Raw genomic sequence first — 17,829 nt, 5'->3', positions numbered from 1 at the left:
GGATTATTGAAATCTCTTCCTCAATGCATGCTTTACATAGAACACAACTTAGCTCTTCTTGATTCTTTGCGGCTTCAGTCTTCAAAAACTTCAGAAACAAAATAAATACTGCAGTAGCTCCTCGTTAAATATTGGATCTCAAGATGCTTGTTCTGTTGCCATTGAGGCTTATGAGCACGATTAGAACTGACAGCAGCTCTGCAATACGGAGTGTATAGTTCTGTTTCTCCCTTACTCTATTACACTACATGGTTGTGTGGTCTTCACTTAGTTCATCAACAAGTCCTAGTGGCAATATTTTGAATTTTGGTGAGTTGATTGTTAGTGATGATAGTTAACAGTTTTATACTCCTTTCTGGGGGATTTTTAATTTTGTTTTGTGGACATGTCACTCTGTCTTATAAAGGATATTTCTTAATTACTTCTAAACTTGTCTTGGACAACTGAGTAGTTGTTTAATGTCCTCTTGAATGGAGAAAATAACAGGCCTAATCAAAATTATTACAGATGCTTTCCATGCAACTTTATTAGAAACATAAAACTGTAGACAAAACTGCTTAGTACAGTGAAGCATTTTCATAAATGATAAATCGCATCATCATTCAAGTTGACACTTTCCAGCTAGAGTTAGAATACAGAAAGCATAGCTCTTCTCCCATATTCACCTTCCCATTCACCCCCACGCTGGACAATCTTGAAGAGAATACTAGTGTTGAGCCTTGAAAGACCATGGCTGAGATAATGAAGCTTCTATTTTGTAGTACCTGGCATAAGGTAAACCTACAGTTTGACCTTTTCTGGGCTTGGAAATGCTTCTTTAAAAAAGTTTTTTCTCTGAACCAGTCTTTGACTTGCCTTACTATTTGTTTGTTGTTGGGTGGGAGTTGTTCTGTCCCTCCAAATTCTCCCTTTTTGCCTATAAAAGGAAAGATCCAGCTGTAACAATTTGCTTGCACAAATTCTCTATTTGAGAAACTTAAGAACTCTCCATATCTCTCTCACTAAGTTGCCAAATGCATTTTCAGTACAAAGACTCTTATCTTTATCCATGTCTTTCTACCTCCATGTTAGTAAGCACAGACCTAACAGTAAGCATCTGGGATGTTTCCTAAAGTTGATCTTCCATGCAGATGTAAACACCCTGAACCACTGGTCCTTCAGCCTTTGGTGGCCAGAGGCAGTAAGTTGAGCAAGCAGTAATATATGTAAGCTTAATTCTTAGCTCTGCCTATCAGTCTAGACCACAGGAGGTGTAATTTCAGTTCAACTTGTCATTTTCTGGGACAGCAAGTGTAGAAGAGGTTGCTTATGAATTTAGGAGAAATGAATGCCAAATTCCATTATTTAAGCTGTTTTAGGCAAGTAAATAAGCAGCTCTAGAATAGTGGGGTTTAATGACAAGTCTGCTTTTTGATTTAAGACTTGCATTTAACTGGCAATTTGTACAGACTGCTCAGTAATATCTCAAGGTACGTTCACGTGGGTTAAGATTAAGCAATGCTTAGAGAGCTATGTGTAACAGAAGCACGTTCTTAAAACCATGAGATAAAAATACTGGCTCTTGTTATGCTGTCTGTAGAATGCAGTGTTCAGTACAATGTCTATGTAAGTGTCAAACTATACCACTTGTTATGAATTGTTAACAAAATCAAGTGTCTTGGAAAAGCATGTGTACTTTTAAAATGTATTACATTATCCTTCTGTCCCTTAGAACAGACTTTATGAGTAGACCTCGTACCTTTGGTGACATCTAAGATAGTACTTGCCATTTTCCTCTTTCAGAACTATTGAATGTTTAATCTGAGCCTTTTTACTTGACCTGTTTGCAATGATCTCTTTGTTCAGAAATCCATTCTAGTGTTCAGAATACCTCATCTTAGTTTTGAAAAAAATATAAAGAAAAGGAAAGTAGGATAGCTAGTGTTTTTTCCAGTGTCCTAGATGGTACTTGATATAGGTAATTAGGTTTTCGGGCACTTTTTTTTTTCCCTACTTGCTCTTTTAATCCAGGTTGTCCAAGAATATGCTAGTTCCTTAGAAAATTTACTTTTCATGCTTTAGATGTTTCAAGTCTCAAACTTTTTTAGACTTATTCAGAGGACATCAAACACAAAAGGCAATGAGGCCTTTTAGAAAGGTAAAAGTCAGTAATATTTTACATGGCATCCATTACTTATACCACATATTTCTTTGTGAGGAAGTAAAAGCAACTGCTAAGCAAAAGTTAATGGATGAGATACTGATTGTTACGAAGTTTGTGGCAAAACCCTAATTATAGAATGACACACTTCCACGGATTGTTTTTAAAGCTGCGCTGTAGTGTATATTGTTTATAAAATAATGTTTCAATCATGTAATTGTGAACTTCTCTTTTGTAAAATACTTTTTGTCCCAAGGTAAATATACTGCTGCATAATTTGAAATGCTACATGCAGAACTGTGAGTTGAGGAATTTTTTGTTACTTAGAATTACACAAAAATGCAAAGAACTGATTCTCATCTGTGACTTACTATCTGAAAATCCTGGTTCAAAATGTCATGTTCACTAATTTAGGGAGACCTTTCTTGATTTTTTGGATTGCTAGTAGTGCATTCTTTTCCTTTGATGGGAGGAAATAAACTTTCTTGGTTGTTTAAACAACTTTCATTAAAAAGAACAGGTTCTCATACTCAACGTATATGACCACTGAAGAGTGAATTTCTTTTCCTTCTGATGTATTAAGGCCTTGTGGAGTTACCCGTAATTCTGTTACTGTTTCTTAGAGATGATGGTTGCAATGATAAAGGCTGCTTTTGGCCCACTTGCTAACAAATGGCTGTGAAGAAGTTGTTCAGTGTTGCAACCTCATACAGACTGTCTCAAAAGACTGTAGGAAAGCTGCAGGGATAGCTGTGAAATGCAGTTTCTTATGGTTATAGATCAATAGTTTATTCCCAAGAGAGAGAAACATTTCTTTTTACTGGGAGATAAATATCCATATTTCATGATTTAAGAAAAGTAATGTGGAATAATTTGATTTTTAAACAATTAGTGCAATTACTTGTTTATGCCTCTGTATATTTTGGTGGTTCAAAAGCAAAGAAAATGAATTCTGAAAACTGAAAATAAATGCTGTTATTATCACTTTCTGCTTCCAAAAAAGCAGAAAGAGTTTCTTGGAGATGGGACGTGTGAAAGTGTCTTTCATGTTAGAAACTGTAATAGCCAAATCTAGAAGAGGAGAAAGTCTCCTCTATCTGCAGATTAGATGTATATTTGTGGAGGAAGAGTGAAAATAGCAGGGTACATTGAAAGAGTGAATGTGTGTGCTTGCACGTTCCCTAAACAACTTTCTCTTCTTTTATACCTGTGGCAAAGTTTACATTAGAAAATTCTGGATAATGTCTCTTTCATCAGGAAGGATGTCAGGATGATCCCAAGGGTCTTTTCCAACCTAAATGATTCTGTGATTCTGTGTGATTCTGTGACAAGATAATAAAATATAACCAAAAAGTTGCATCAGACCTAGGTCCAAGTGTGTCCTGATATAATATGTTTTAAAATTGGTGGTTTATTTTTTTACCTAAGATCTATCAGATCTTTTAATTGTTGAATCTTTTTAGCGGTGCTGATAGTAACTTCTGTTAGTTTCATTCTAATACATTTAGTCATTTCAGACTAATATTATTGAAACCACAAATGGCTTAACTTCTTGCCTGTTTATTATGGAGAGGTATGCTTCGCAGCTTTAAAGTTGTCTTCTTTAGTGTCACACTTCAGCATTTAACTGTTACTGTACTGATAATGGTCTTAATTTCTAGACAGAGTTAATGTGACAGTAATAGTTGTTTGTTTTTAAACTTTGGTTATCTTAGGACTCGATCCTCAAGATTAAAACTTGCTTTAGAGGTACTGAATAAATACTCCAGAGAGTTCACAATCCAGGGTCTGCTGAAGCCTTAAATGAATCAATAGGAATGTGACAAGTTGAAAAATGTAGTTTCTTGAAAACAGTCCAGCCTTACCCAAAAAGAAGTACTGAGTTGCTCTATTCAGTGAAGATTGTGCAAAGAAATTTCTCTTAGCAATAACATGTCATCAGCACCATTCCTTGAATGAAATAAGAGGTGTCTTCATTGCATAGTGTGTACAGTGATAGAATTTATCAATGTTTGTTATTTCTTACTTTATCTAATAGTCTGGTTCATTAAAACAGTGAAAAAACAGTAATTATAGTCTCTTCCAAAGTTGGACCCAAATGATCTGATTTTTCAGTATTTAGTGTGTTTTGAAGTTCATAATTATAATTTCATCTTTTCCAATTCTGAAGTGTCTTCCTTCTTGTTTTATAGAAAATGAAAATACAAGCTGAAAAGCACCATGTTAGTTTGCGGTGAGAGAACAGAAGAAAATATATCTAGCCTCTTCAAAGAATAGTGGGGTACATTTTCATGGTGTGCCTTTTAATCATCAGTGATCTCCAAAACTGACAAAAATCTGATTTCCAGTACAGTTGGGTTCCAGTTATCCTAATAACACTTCCAAATGCAATTATTAAACAGATTATCTCAATAAAGTCTTACAAACAAGCAGCATAATTAATTATTGCTATCCTCACAGGTTAAAAAATGAACTGAAGGCAGTAAAAAGGCAGCTCCCATCTTACATCAGTGTATCATCTGTACCCTTTATATTGTGGTTTCTGAAATACTTGGCACCCCTCCGTGAAGGTCCCAGTCAACATATCCTCTTCTCCCTTTTGCTGTTGCTGAAACAGAGACCTGGCACAGAATTAGCAACCAAAAGTGAGGAAAGAGCAATGTAGCCATAGTTTGTATTTGTGGTGTTCTCAGTACCATCCTCTTGCAGGAAGTCCTGAGCCCTTCAGATCATCTGTCTGATTGAAGCATGTGTTCAGGCTTCCCACTGCTTCGTCATAGGAATGGGGTATGCTGCCAGTGTAACTCAGGGGCTATGTCTATACAGTAGCAGTTGTCTGAAGAAGGCATCATCTACTACTTCTTCCTGATCAGGAAATCTATAGCATATACCCACTACAGTAGTACCCATGTTGGTCTGCCTGCTAATCTTGATCCATAAAGCTCTTGACTGGCTCCTGACCCTGTCCCAAGGCAGAGCTCCATGAATTCCAGCTGCTCTTTCACATAAAGGGCAACTCCCCTCCTTGCCTTCCCAGTTGGTCCTTCCTAAAAAGCCTTTATCCATCCATCGCAGCACTCCAGTCCTGTGAGCTATCCCACCATGTCTCTATGATCCCAATGAGGTCATAGCTCAGAAACTGTGCACAGACTTCTAACTCCTCCTGTTTGTTCCCTGCGTTGTGTGTAGAGGCAGTTCAGGCAGGCACGCAAGCATGCTGATTCCCTAGTACAGGTTTGAGAGCTTTCTCCATGAGGCTGTTCTGCAGGCACTTCCTTCTTTACATGCCTATGCTTGGAGAGATTACACTTCAGCTCTGTTCTGTGGATTGCTGTGTCCCTTCTGTTCCTATTACCCAGTCCCTTGGCTTGCCTTCCCTATCCACAACTTCTTTACTTGTTTGTTGAAGAATCTTTCTCCTCTGTCATTTCTAGTTTAAAGCTCTGCTTACTAGGTTGGTCAGCCTGCAAGGATACTTTTGCCCCATTTAGTCAGATGAATAACAGCAGTAGGACAGCATGAGATAGCCTAGAATAGCTACTGAATCACTGTTTTCTCTAATGAATGTGGATGGATGTCTTCTGTTCCTTATTTGCATGGAAATAAGAGATGCTTAATCCCACTTTGCTTTTTGAACCATTGCCTCCCAAATTCAATCAGTTGTGATGGAAAGGTAGGAGTCCCCATGGTGCAACTGTCACAAGGAGGTCAGGTGGCTTGTGAGAGGTGAGAATCTGTTAATGAAGGGCTATGGCATAAACTTGATCTCGTTATACCTTGAAGATTCACTCGGATGAGCAATATTATGGATGCCTGAGATGTGGAGAAGGCTTCAGAAGAAATTTTTGATTAGACTTAAGACGCTTTTTATCAAGGTTCTCTTCCTTGTGGATTGTCAGATACATGAAAGGGAATGGAAGTTTGTCCTTCAACTGTGACATTCATAACAGCTCTCTTCTGTGTGAATTCTCTGATGAGACTCTGCTTATGCTGAATCTTAGTATGAGTTAAAATGTCAACTGACTTCATATAAATTTGTACGCCAGGTTCCATTAGTTCCAGTGTTCAGAGACTTAAGTGTCTCTTCATTGCATACAAGATTATGTTTATGCTTCGTAGTTTTTTAAGAGGCACCCTTCCCGTGCGTTTGTTTACCCAAATTGTTATAGCGTTCAGCAGGGCTTTGTCATCGCGAGCAATTGTGGTGACCTGAGATGGCACAGTTTCAAAACCGATCCGTGTATTAGAAGGAGCAGCAATAAGCACAGCTAGGTTTCTAGAGAGCTCCTTAAACAACCTGTTTTCTGTTCTGACTTTTCTCAGAGGTGACAACTGATCAATTCGTAGTGTGTTAGATAAGCATGTTCTCCGAGTTGAAATAAAGTCTAACCGCTATGACTGGGAAATGCACTGGAATATCATAGTATTAGTTGATGTGGTGGTATATGATTTAAAGGACATATAGGGTAGATGAATATGGCAGTTCTGTTTGGTTTTAAATTTGTATGCCCATTTTCTTGAATGAACTATTAACTGAGATGTAGGTTGGGTATGTAATAACGAGGGTACGTTGCTCTAAGCCACATGTTCATTAATGTCATCCGACAGCTACTTGCATCATTGGCTGCTGTGAGATCCAAAGGATGGATGAGATGGTTAATGAATTTTCCTACATTATGCTGTACTGCAGGAATTTGGTCACTGCCAAATTCTGTGTTGGAGATAAAGTGAGAATCACTTCCAGACCCTAGATGTGTTAGAGGAGATGATGGACTGAATTTACCTGTTTAGACCATTAGCTGAGGCTCCTGTGTTCCTGTGCTCGCCCTGTAGCTATTATGCAGAAACAGTCTGTGTGAAATGAGAGTCCTGAGGATAATTCAGTTCGTGTGGGATACAGGTAGTACTCCGGACAGTTTTGGACCTGTGTACTGATTGCGGAGGGTGCCCATGACTGTTAGCTCATGTGCTTATAAAAATAAAGGTAGGGAAAGAAAAAGGAAAAACCACAAAATTGAAAGGCATTTTCAAAAATTAAAACAGGAACATTCCTCCTGTGGCATTTGAAAAAAGTACAAAGCTGAGGTGAGAGAGAAAATGATCTGATTAAGACACAGGTGTTCATGAAAGAAGATCTTAAAAAAAAAAAAAAAAAAAAAACAAAAAACCACCAAACAAAAAACACAAAACAAACCCAAAACACGAGCTGCTGGACTATTTAAGTGAGTGTTAGTTATTTCAGAAATTGTACCGACTGGCAAAGAGGGAATGAGGGAAATTAAAAAATGAAAGAAAATATTAGGATATTAGAAGTAGCCTAGGATCTAGCAGATAACACATCTGATACAGGTGCTTCTTGTATGTTTTAAGGACAGAGTACTTTGACAGTGAAATGCCAATTTAGTAATCTTAAAGAAGAGGTGAAATAACATTAGATTAGAAAGAGGAGAGGCTCTGATTATTTCAGTTGAGATGCTTTTACATCCTGGAGATGCTTGCTGAGGAAAGACGTGTACAAGTAGCCTGAATTTGCAACTGAAAGCTGAGAAGATGACCATTTTAAGATGATATTGACTAAACTGGTTACTGGATTGTTGAAGTTGATTGACCGAAGAAAACTTCTGTCAAATGTGCCAGCCATTGGACTACAGTTCTGTAATGAGGAGAGAAAAAAGAGATGGTAATTAATGGAAGGGACCTAATATTTAGAATGCACCACAAAAATGAAGGGGCACGACTGGTTTTCTTGTATTATAAATGGTCTTACAGTAATTCTGTACTTGGGTCATCTACTATTTTTTTCCCCCTCCTTTTTTTTTTGCCTCCTTCTGTAATAGAGCACTAACACCCCTGTTCCCTATGACAATTGTTTTGATCTGTCCTTTAAAATCTAACAGAGGGTGGTTACAGGACTGTCCTTTATCCTGTTAAATGTCCTTGAGTACCTCAATTTAAATACTCTTTGAGCAGCAGGTAAAAATAAGTGCATGTGCATATACTTAAGGACTAAAGCCACACTACCATTGTATTAGCTCACATGCTCAATATACTGGTTATGTTGCTCTACAGCAGCATCCTGGCTGTAGCAGAAAGGCTGAAGGATGAGTAGGCAGATCCAGCTTCACTTGTCTAGATGGGGCAAAACAAAAGGTAGGGCTTCCCTTGACTATAAAGGGGATCAAGGTACTAAACTACTCCTGTCCCAGACATTTTATAGGCATGTTACATTTTGCTAGCTCTTCTCATACTGAATAGTAATGTTCTGGTTTCTAGGTTGAGGCCCTTGTATTAAGTGAAAGACGTTTGTGTTGCCATGAAATGGTTCATAGTTTGGATCCCTTTGGTGGTGTGCTGTACAGCTTATTTAGAAATAGTAATTGCTTTTATCATTTTTCCCATTTAAAGAAGGCCTTAAGAAAAAAATATTGAAAAATTCCATGCAGTATGGCAATATTACACTGGATATAATTAGAGGTTGGGAGGTAGCAGGTTTCATAAAAGCATAGATAACTTTAAGTCTTCTCTGTCATGTATAGAGATTATGATATAGTTTTTCATTATTCATCTTTAGGGGTTTGTTTTATCTGATCTCGAATTAGAATTCAGCACACAGGAGGGTTTTATACTCTTGTGGAATATTTCAAGTCCGATATCAACTAACTTCCTATAGTTCTGAATTTATATATAAAGTCGTAGTTTAGAAAGTTACATTGCAATAGAGTAAATACTCTGTACTTGGGGAAGGTTGTTAGAATTAAGGTTGGCTAGCTCACTTGGGGGATTTGTTTCTAGCAGTGTATATTAGAAATGTGGTACTTTTTTTTTAAATTTTTTTTTTTACCTGTACGTTAAGAGACCTGCTTGAGCAGAGTGAAGTTTTGTTTTATTGGTCTGAAAGACAAAAGAACCCCATCATTTTCCCTCAACAACACAGTATCTGGTTCAATTATTTTGCTTAAATTTGAAGGGTAGAGTGGAGAAGCAGGGCAGGGATTCATCTTGGGAAAAGAAGGAAGGAAAGAGGAATGCAAAATGAAACATTGTTTCATGTGTGGAAATGAAAAACACTTATCAAATATCTGCCTGACAGAACTCAGAAGATGACTGTGAATTCACGTATGAGTCAGCTACTGTGGGAATTATTGAGCAACACAATATAGCCCATAACAGGCTTACAGGAGTTCAGATATGTCTTTCCCCAGCAGATGGAAGGAATGTGTAGTGTTTCCTTTTTACTTTTATTTACATGTAGCATATTTTAATAGCAAGAAAAAGATTTCCTTTCTATTTCAAATTAAATTAGTTTCTGGCTGTTTTGAAAAGATTAATGCAACAGGATAAGCATATCCAATTGAAAAAAACAAAGCTGTAAAACCTTTTATGTCTCCTTAAATTGTGACCTTTTTCCATATTTATGCTCAATTACATGCCTATCCTGTTTCTACTGGATATCTAGACAATACAAATAAATAAGTAAATCTGCAGCTTTTCCATCTTGGAGGCTGAAAAGGAAGAACCAGGAACCTCTGGCTTAACTTTCTTGCAAGTTATCTTTTTGTGAAACATGGTTTGCCCAATATTTGCCACTTCATTATTTCATTAGTAATCTTGAGTTAATTAATTTCATTAACTCTCTGTACAGCATGAGTTGTGGCTTCTCTTTGCATGTACAATATAAAGGGAGTAAGTGAGGAGATAATGGTATCATTAAAGGCTCTGTGCAAGCATGACATTTTAGTAGTTCTGCTGTGCTGAGGGCAGTTGTATCTTGTGCATTCATTGATTTGTTGGGGTTTTTTGGGGTTTTTTTTGGTGGTTTTTTTTGTTTGTTTTTGGTTTTTTTTGTTGGAAATGTTTCAGTGACTGTGGACCAGTGGAAGTTAACTTGCCCTGTGTTGGGCAGGAAATGTTCTTGACTCAGAGTGGAGATCACACCTAATAAATGGGAGTAGATTATTACTAAATGTTTAAGAAATGTAGAGGATTTTACTTGCTTATTTCTACTGTTGAAACTTTTAAGTGTGTCAGATAGCTCTTCCCCCTTTATTATATGTGATTACTCATGATATTTTGTCAACAGCCATAGGTTAATTGAACTTGCAGTGCAATCTTCTGTAATAATCCTTGTCAGCTTGTTTTCCCCAGAAGGTAATCTATACAGCAGTGTTCCTGTTTCTTTCCACGAACATTACAGGGAGCATCTGGGCATTGTTTCTGCTTCCCAGGTTAGCTAAAATGTTCTTCATGCTTCTCTTCTCCCCACTTCACAAAATTTATACTGTATACAGACTGAGTCATCTTCCTCTTCAAATATTCAGGTTGTTTGCTAGGTTTTTAAGTGGGCCATTGTGAACTATTTGTGCCAAGAATGCTCCTTTTTAGAATAGAAAATCACTGTGATAAGTAATTTATGACAAATACATAGCTATTTTTTATGAGAATTTTAAATTAGTCTGAAAAGATAAGATGTTTAGAGGATGTTGTTTCCCCTGCTCCCCTACTACCACATGCACCTTGTGAATCCCACCAGGTTAACTGTTTGCAGCTTAATTTTTACCACAGAAACTCTTTGTGTTAGAAATGACCAGGTCTACTAATTGGAATTTTATGTTTACAACTAACTTAACAATGTACACTTTAAAAAAAAGCTTTATCTCATATCAAAGTGTTTTGCAAATACTCCATTCATGAAGACTAGATACCTGTGGTCATAATTCACAGTATTGTGGGAGAAGATGCCCCTGGGAGAAGGCAGCTGGGCTATTTCTTTAAGCTTCTGGGGAAACTCCCTTGCTATACTCTGCTTCAAGTAGCTGTGGATGTGGGGGTGTTTCCCTTCATGCTTGCCTCTTTGGTTGCTTATGGCGTGGGGATTAGAAAAATTAGGGAAAATTTAAAATTATGGGACTTGTCAGGATTTCACCACTCTGTCAGCCGTTGAACCAACTAATACAGTTTAATTTTGATTTATGAAATTTCAGCAGCAGAGGTGTAGCAGCTGTACATTGTGTCAGGAAGGACAGCACTGTGGGTTCATGTCCAGAAGATTATGCCTCACTCAAGACTCCAGATTTCCCTACTTATCTTGCCAAACTGCAAGTAGAATTTTCAGGCCTTGACTCTTATAACAAACACTTAAAAGTTATCTATTGCGAAGTATTGCTTTAAAAAACAAACACACACATTCTCCCAGTAGCTGACATCGTAAGGCACAATTTTTTAGTAGCTATTTTATCAAACTTGTCTTCTGTAATACAGACAGCCCTCAAGTTTGCTTGTATGTTGAACCAGTCAAACAAAACTTCTCTCACTAATCGCTTTGCTTAACTGTTGTTCTTGGTATACCTGAAAATGCCTCGTATTAGCCAAACAGCTGGATACACAGTAATCAAGCAATTTACATTAGCAAACCTTGTTGTACACCTTACAAAAAAACCCCAAAGAAACAAACAAAAAAAACCCCAAAGCCAAAGGAAAAACAGCACTGCTTTTTCTATAGCATGTCACTTACTGTTTCTGTGCCTAGTAATAATTTTGTTTTTCCATTTTCTTGAGAAATTGTTTCTTTCAGATTAGACTGTCAGCCTTGAGTATTTATTCTTCTAAATGTGTGGTTTGGTGCTGGGAAGAGTGGATTTAGCACAAATCTGTTGGTGTGCAACAAGAAATAAAAGCTCTTTAATCAGCCTTGGCTATGAACTTAAACCAACATGACATGGCCTATTGGTCTTCTTGAAGTTGTTCTTAATATTGACCTTTTTCTTTATTTCGTATTATGGTAGCAACTAGGAAGCCTAATAAATAAATCAGGATCCTCTTGTTGTGAGTACCATAGAGCTGATTTATGAGTCACTGACTCAGAGCTCTGGGCAGAGCCCCACTTTCCTCTTCCTGGGGGAGCAGAAGCCTGAAAACAGAGGGGGACAAAGGAGGGATATAAGGCAGCATGAGGAGCAGAAGAGGTACTTCTTATAACCTCTGTGCACATAGAAACTATGAAAGGCTGCTGTGACTTCTGGAATGCAAAAAGTTGGGAGGGATGGCTAGTTGGAAAGCACAGTCTGGATTGTTGGATTGAAAGGGATTCCACTGGATAGAAGCTAAACAGGTGTGTGTAAATTGGAGGTACAAGGAGTTTGGGGAGACAGGACAGTGGTAGGGACTCTTATGCTTGGGTACCTAGCTGCTTGGAGATTGTCAGTTTGTGTTTGGTGGAATCAGTGGAAGGTGGTGGGAGAACATGTATATGGGAAGAGGAGATAGTGTAAAATATTTGAGAACCACTGGCTTGGAAAAATGCAATAAAAATTGAGAAAAAGCCGAAGCTCATAGCTTGCTGATTGCTTAGTCATTGTCAACTGGAACTACTTCGTACTAGACTGGCAGAGACAGGTTGTAAGAAGGAGTTTAAGAGCAGGGTTATCGGCCATAAGAATTTTTATTTTGTTCCTTTGTTTAGAAGGTTGTTCTTCCCCCCCCCAAAGAAGAAAGCATGTATGTGGCTTGAGGGCAGGTGGAAAAACAAAGGTGATGCTTGTCCACTTCCTGCTGAAAACTGGATTATCTGGCCTTTTGTATTTTAGTTAGTCTTACAATGTATAAGACTCTCTTTAAAAAAAAAAAAAAAAAAAGGCACAGAACAGTGCTATATACAGTAACATCAAAGGGATGAGTCAGTATGTGCTGTGTAGCCTGAAAAAGTGGATCAAAACCTTTGTAATGAAAATGAAGAAGAAAAAAAGGGTAGTGAGGAGATGTAGATGTCAGCTAGAAAGTGGAATGTGGTAGGAGGGAGTACTCTTCTTTTTTTGAAAGACTTTTCTGTGATTGAAGTAACTTTACAAAAAAAAAAAAAACCTTTCAAAAATCAATATTGAAACAAGGCCATTATGTCCTAGTTCCCTAACAAATAGGGAGGAAAAAAAATCAATTAGGTCTTGGAAGATATGGGTGAAGCCTCAACAATACAGTGTTTACATTAAGAAAACAGTTTCATATCCCTTAAATGGCAATTCCAAAGAGTTTTGCTGTCAGTATCATTTTGTTTAATTGGAGGCAAATCGTTAGCAATAAAATTGCTGTAGCTAATAACTTGCTGTTAATTTGAGCAAGGAGATCTTCATGCTGCTACTCTCTGACTGGATATTTCATTTATAAATGCTATTCATAATGAAGTTATTTTTTAGATTATGTATTTGTGCTTTCCTTTGTGTATATTAGTGTGGCATGTGAGAGAGAGATACACCTTCAGTTCCTGTTTTTCTGTTGCTGTGTTCTGGTACGTAAGGACATAAGCTATAACTCTCTCAAAGCGTATCTATTCTCTTCTCCTGTCTTTCGAGTGATCATTCAAATCGAAATAAAATAGAAGCCTTGCAACTGATTGAGAAATCTCTGCTCATACAAGTGCTTGATTTCTTTCTTATGGGCTAATCTTTGATATATCTTGTCATATCTGAACTTTTTAATTCAAAGGAATAAATATTGCCTCCTTCCATTTATTTATTTTTTATATTGCAAATACCTTTAACTTTTCATGATTGTTGAGTAGCTGTCATCCATCATCTGCGGGATGAGTGGTACTGAGACCCCTCCAAGTACAAACACAGTAGAGTTGCATTCCTTTCAGGGACATTTTAATATCTCCTCTCCAGTATTGCCTTCCTCAGACATAAGTGAAGTCAGGTCCCAAGAGATTAAGAGATCTTACTTTTAAAGAAAGTCCAAATTTCTGAAAATCTCTCTTGCCTTTGGAGACCAGAGTGAGGCAGTTAAGTATTTGTGGCTGTGAAGAAGAAAGAGGCAAAAAACCCCTGAGTTCTTTTGCATAGCTGCCTGGCTCAGATCAAGAGCTTGAGAGCAACAAATATTGCATGATTCAGTTGTCATTGTAAGCATCTTTTTGTTCCTGTCCTCATAGGTCTCTTCTCTGGTGATAAATTATGTGAAATTCTACAGTAGGGATAAAACTTTTCATATTATTTTTAAAAAGAAATTCAACTTCCTTGGGTATCCACAGTAACAAGTGCAGAAATTCTGAGGTAAAAAGTTTTTGACATTGGAAACATCAGAAACAGCACTGTGTTTTTCCTTAATACTTTTTTTGTGTCCAACTGTGTGGTATGTCACTGAATTAGTTAATCGGTAGACTAACTAATTCTTCACTAGATACCAAATATGGAGAATAAAATGTAGGGAGGAATAGCTAGCTATTTACCACAAGCATGATCTGTCAGGCTCTTACGTTTTGCAGTTGGGTTGGTTGTGGAGTTTTTTTGTTTGTTTGTTTTGTTTGCTTCTTTTTTAACAACACTGCTGGTGGAGCAAAGTCAGAGGTCTCAGAGGAAGTAATGCCTATAGAATGGGGTAGCTGACTCATAATTTCAGAGTATTTCTGAAGAAGGGTCTTCAGCAGTCAGAAGGTGCAAATCAAGTGAAGATGCACAGTTGATGCATCTGACAGGGGAGGTAGGAAGCAAGAGATTAACATCATTGTGGTGGCTCAAGGTTTGCAGGTAAAGTAAAACTATTTCAGTTAGAGATACTCTAGCTGGTAGAAATCTCCTAAGCACTGAGGTTCTTGGGTATGTTTGTGCTTTCAGGATAGAGCTGCTGAGACAGACTGAAGGGATGGGCAAAATGCATCAATGTATAACCATGATTTCTGCTCTGTCTCATTTCACATAGGAAGGTGCTGTACACCACTATTTGAAAGCTGTGTACTGTAGCTATCCTAAAGCAAGCTCAAATTGTTCTAACATACTCTGAAAGATGACAGCTGCCTAATATTGGATTCTGTTATAGCTAAATATCCAGCAGTCATTGGTGTGAGAAACAGGATGCTCTCTGACATCATGAGAAATATGGTGAGAATGCATTATAGTGAATTATGGCCATGTGACATGCAGTAGTTAAACATTGCCTGTTACAGTGTATAGGGTAAATTCAAGATAGAAAAGGAGAAAATATAAATGGGAAAATACTAAAAGGAGATATAACTACCAGACTAAATTGCACCATGAGATTTGGTTCCCCCTGTGATGAAAGGCTTTGTATATCCTGTGATTAAGGTTTCTGGAGATGTAATAGAGGTTGCCAGACACCTAGCAAGTGAAACAAATTTTCAGATAGTGGTTGACAGCCCAAGGGCAAAAGATATTCCTCTGCCAGAGCAAAGGTGTTCAAAACTTAACATGAATGTGTGTATATACACATGTATTATAAATTTTAAGCCATTTTAAATATACTACAGGCTATGTAGATAAGTTAATATTGGAAAATGGATTCTATAAAGGATGCAGATGATTCTTGAAGAAAATAAAGTTTGGGGAGTAAGAGCTTTCTCTTTAGTGAGGAACATAAAAAGCAGAAATGATGTGGGAATGAGTGGTTTTCATCCATTTTCCTGCAACAGAGAAAAATATAATAATCCACTAACAGAGTCCTAAATTGTGGAGTTTAACTATTGATTGTGCTTGTGCTTTCCTTCGGTCTGCCATGTCAGTGGAGGTAGGGGATAGAGATCCATGGGGCAGCAAAGACACAAGCGTTACTGATACATTAGAAACCACAGAAGCACCTGAGAATGGTCACATAGGAATTAGGGCTTATCCCCTCAAAAAGGTGGTGGGATCAGTAGCCCAACTGAAGTGCAGCAACACGAGTGCATACAGCATGGGCAGCAAACAGGAAGCTATTGTGCAGCAGGAAAACTATGATCTAGTTGCCATCACGGAAACATGGTGGGATGACTCACACAACATGGCTATAAACTCTTCAGAAGGGATGGGCAAGGAAGGAAAGGCAGTGGGGTAGCCCTGTATGTTAGGGAGTGTTTTGATTGTCTAGAGGTTAATGATGGTGGAGATGGAGTTGAGTGTTTATAGGTAAGAATCAGAGAGAAGGCCAACAAGGCAGATATTGTTGTGGGAGTCTGTTATAGACCACCCAACTGGGATGTAGAGGCAGACGAAATATTGTACAAGCAGCTGGGAGAAGTCTCACAAATGCTAGCCTTTGTTCTCATGGGGGAATTCAACTTACCAGGTGTCTGCTGGAAATACAATACAGTGGAGAGGAAACAGTCTAGGAGGCTCCTGGAGTGTGTGGAAGGTAACTTCTGACACAGCTGATGAGTGAGCCAGCTAGGGAAAGTGCCCCACTGGACATGTTGCTTGTGAACAGAGAAGTACTTGTGGATGGTGTGATGGGTGATGGTTGGAGGCCATCTTGGGCAGAGCAATCATGAAATGATAGTTTTTGATTCTTGGAGAAGTAAGGAGGAGGTTCAGCAGAATGCTGCCTTGGACTTCTGGAAGGCAGACTTTGGCCTGTTTAGGAGACTGGTTGACAGAGTCCTTTGGGAGGCAGTCCTGAAGGGCAAAGGGGTCCAGGAAGGCTGGACATTCTCTAAGAAGGAAATCTTAAAGGTGCAGGAGCAAGCTGTCCTCAGGTGCCAAAAGAAGAGCCGACGGGGAAGACGACTGGCGTGGCTGAACAGAGAGCTTTGACTGGAACTCAAGAAAAAAAGGAGAGTTTATGACCTTTGGAAGAAGGGGCAGACAACTCAGGAGGACTACAAGGTCGTTGTGAGGTTATGCAGGGAGAAAATTAGAAGGACTGAAGCCCAACTAGAGCTTAATCTGGCTACTGCCATAAGAGACAATAAAAAATGTTTCTATAAATACATCAGCAGCCAAAGGAGAGCTAAGGAGAAGTTCCATCCTTTACTGGAGACGGGGAGGATATAGGATGAAGAAAAGGCTGAGGTACTTAACACTGCCTTTACCTCGATCTTTAACAGTAAGACCAGTTGTTCTCTGGGTACCATTACAGGACAACCAGGTCATCAGGCCCAGTCAGCATGGGTTTATGAAAGGCAGGTCCTGCTTGACTAACCTGATCTCCTATGACAAGGTGACCAGTGTAGTAAATGAGGAAAAGGCTGTGGATGTTGTCTACCTAGACTTTAGTAAAGCCTTTGACACCATTTCCCACAGCATTCTCCTGGAGAAACTGTGGCTGCTCATGGCTTGGACGGATGTACTCTTAGCTGGGTAAAAAACTGACTGGATGACTGGGCCCATGTGGAGCAGTTTGCTAACAACTGGCTACGTGAGAAAGGGCACAGCACCGAGGAACTGCTGACAACGGCGACGTGATGGGAGAATACCGAAAAGTATCAAAGAAGAACAAAGAACAGAAGCAGGACTATGTAGAAGGCCTTGCAGAAATCATAAGGGGAGAGATTGGTATTTAACCTTAGCAACCAAAGTATCTAACCTTAGCAACCTATAAGGAGCTTGCTTTTTGCAATATGTATGAACTAATTATTGTGGATATAAAAGAAGTGTGAGTACTAATAAAGTTGAGCCTTTGTGCATTAAATGATGGCTGGGCTCCCTCTGCGTTCTTTCAACAAATGGTGACCCCGACGTGATACGTGCCAAAGGACGTATAAGGCACCACGAAGGATAAAGACCAGAGAAGGTTGTTCAGGTCCTTAAGCAGCGAGGACGGCGAAAGGCGACTAAAAAGGCCCGCGCCCAGGGTGTCATAAGAGGTGAGCCCTGCTGATACGTGCTGCCGAGACCTGGAAAGGCTGCAACGGAAAAATTAAGGTATGGACAGGCAAGCAGCATATGATTTATTTGCATCCTGGCTGACACAACGCCGGGTTGAGGGCATAG

At 38.6% G+C, this 17,829-nt stretch overlaps 1 protein-coding gene across 2 annotated transcripts in view; it reads left to right on the top strand.

Moving 5' to 3' along the window:
• The window catches only part of PREP (prolyl endopeptidase), a 115,139-nt gene that overhangs the window by 29,120 nt on the left and 68,190 nt on the right, over positions 1–17,829 (top strand). The window lies entirely within an intron of this gene.

Source organism: Strix uralensis, chromosome 3 (genome assembly GCF_047716275.1).
Source record: "Strix uralensis isolate ZFMK-TIS-50842 chromosome 3, bStrUra1, whole genome shotgun sequence".
Lineage (NCBI taxonomy): Eukaryota > Metazoa > Chordata > Aves > Strigiformes > Strigidae > Strix > Strix uralensis.
Note: the sequence above shows the minus strand (reverse complement) of the source record. Positions and strands in the feature narration are given on the sequence as shown.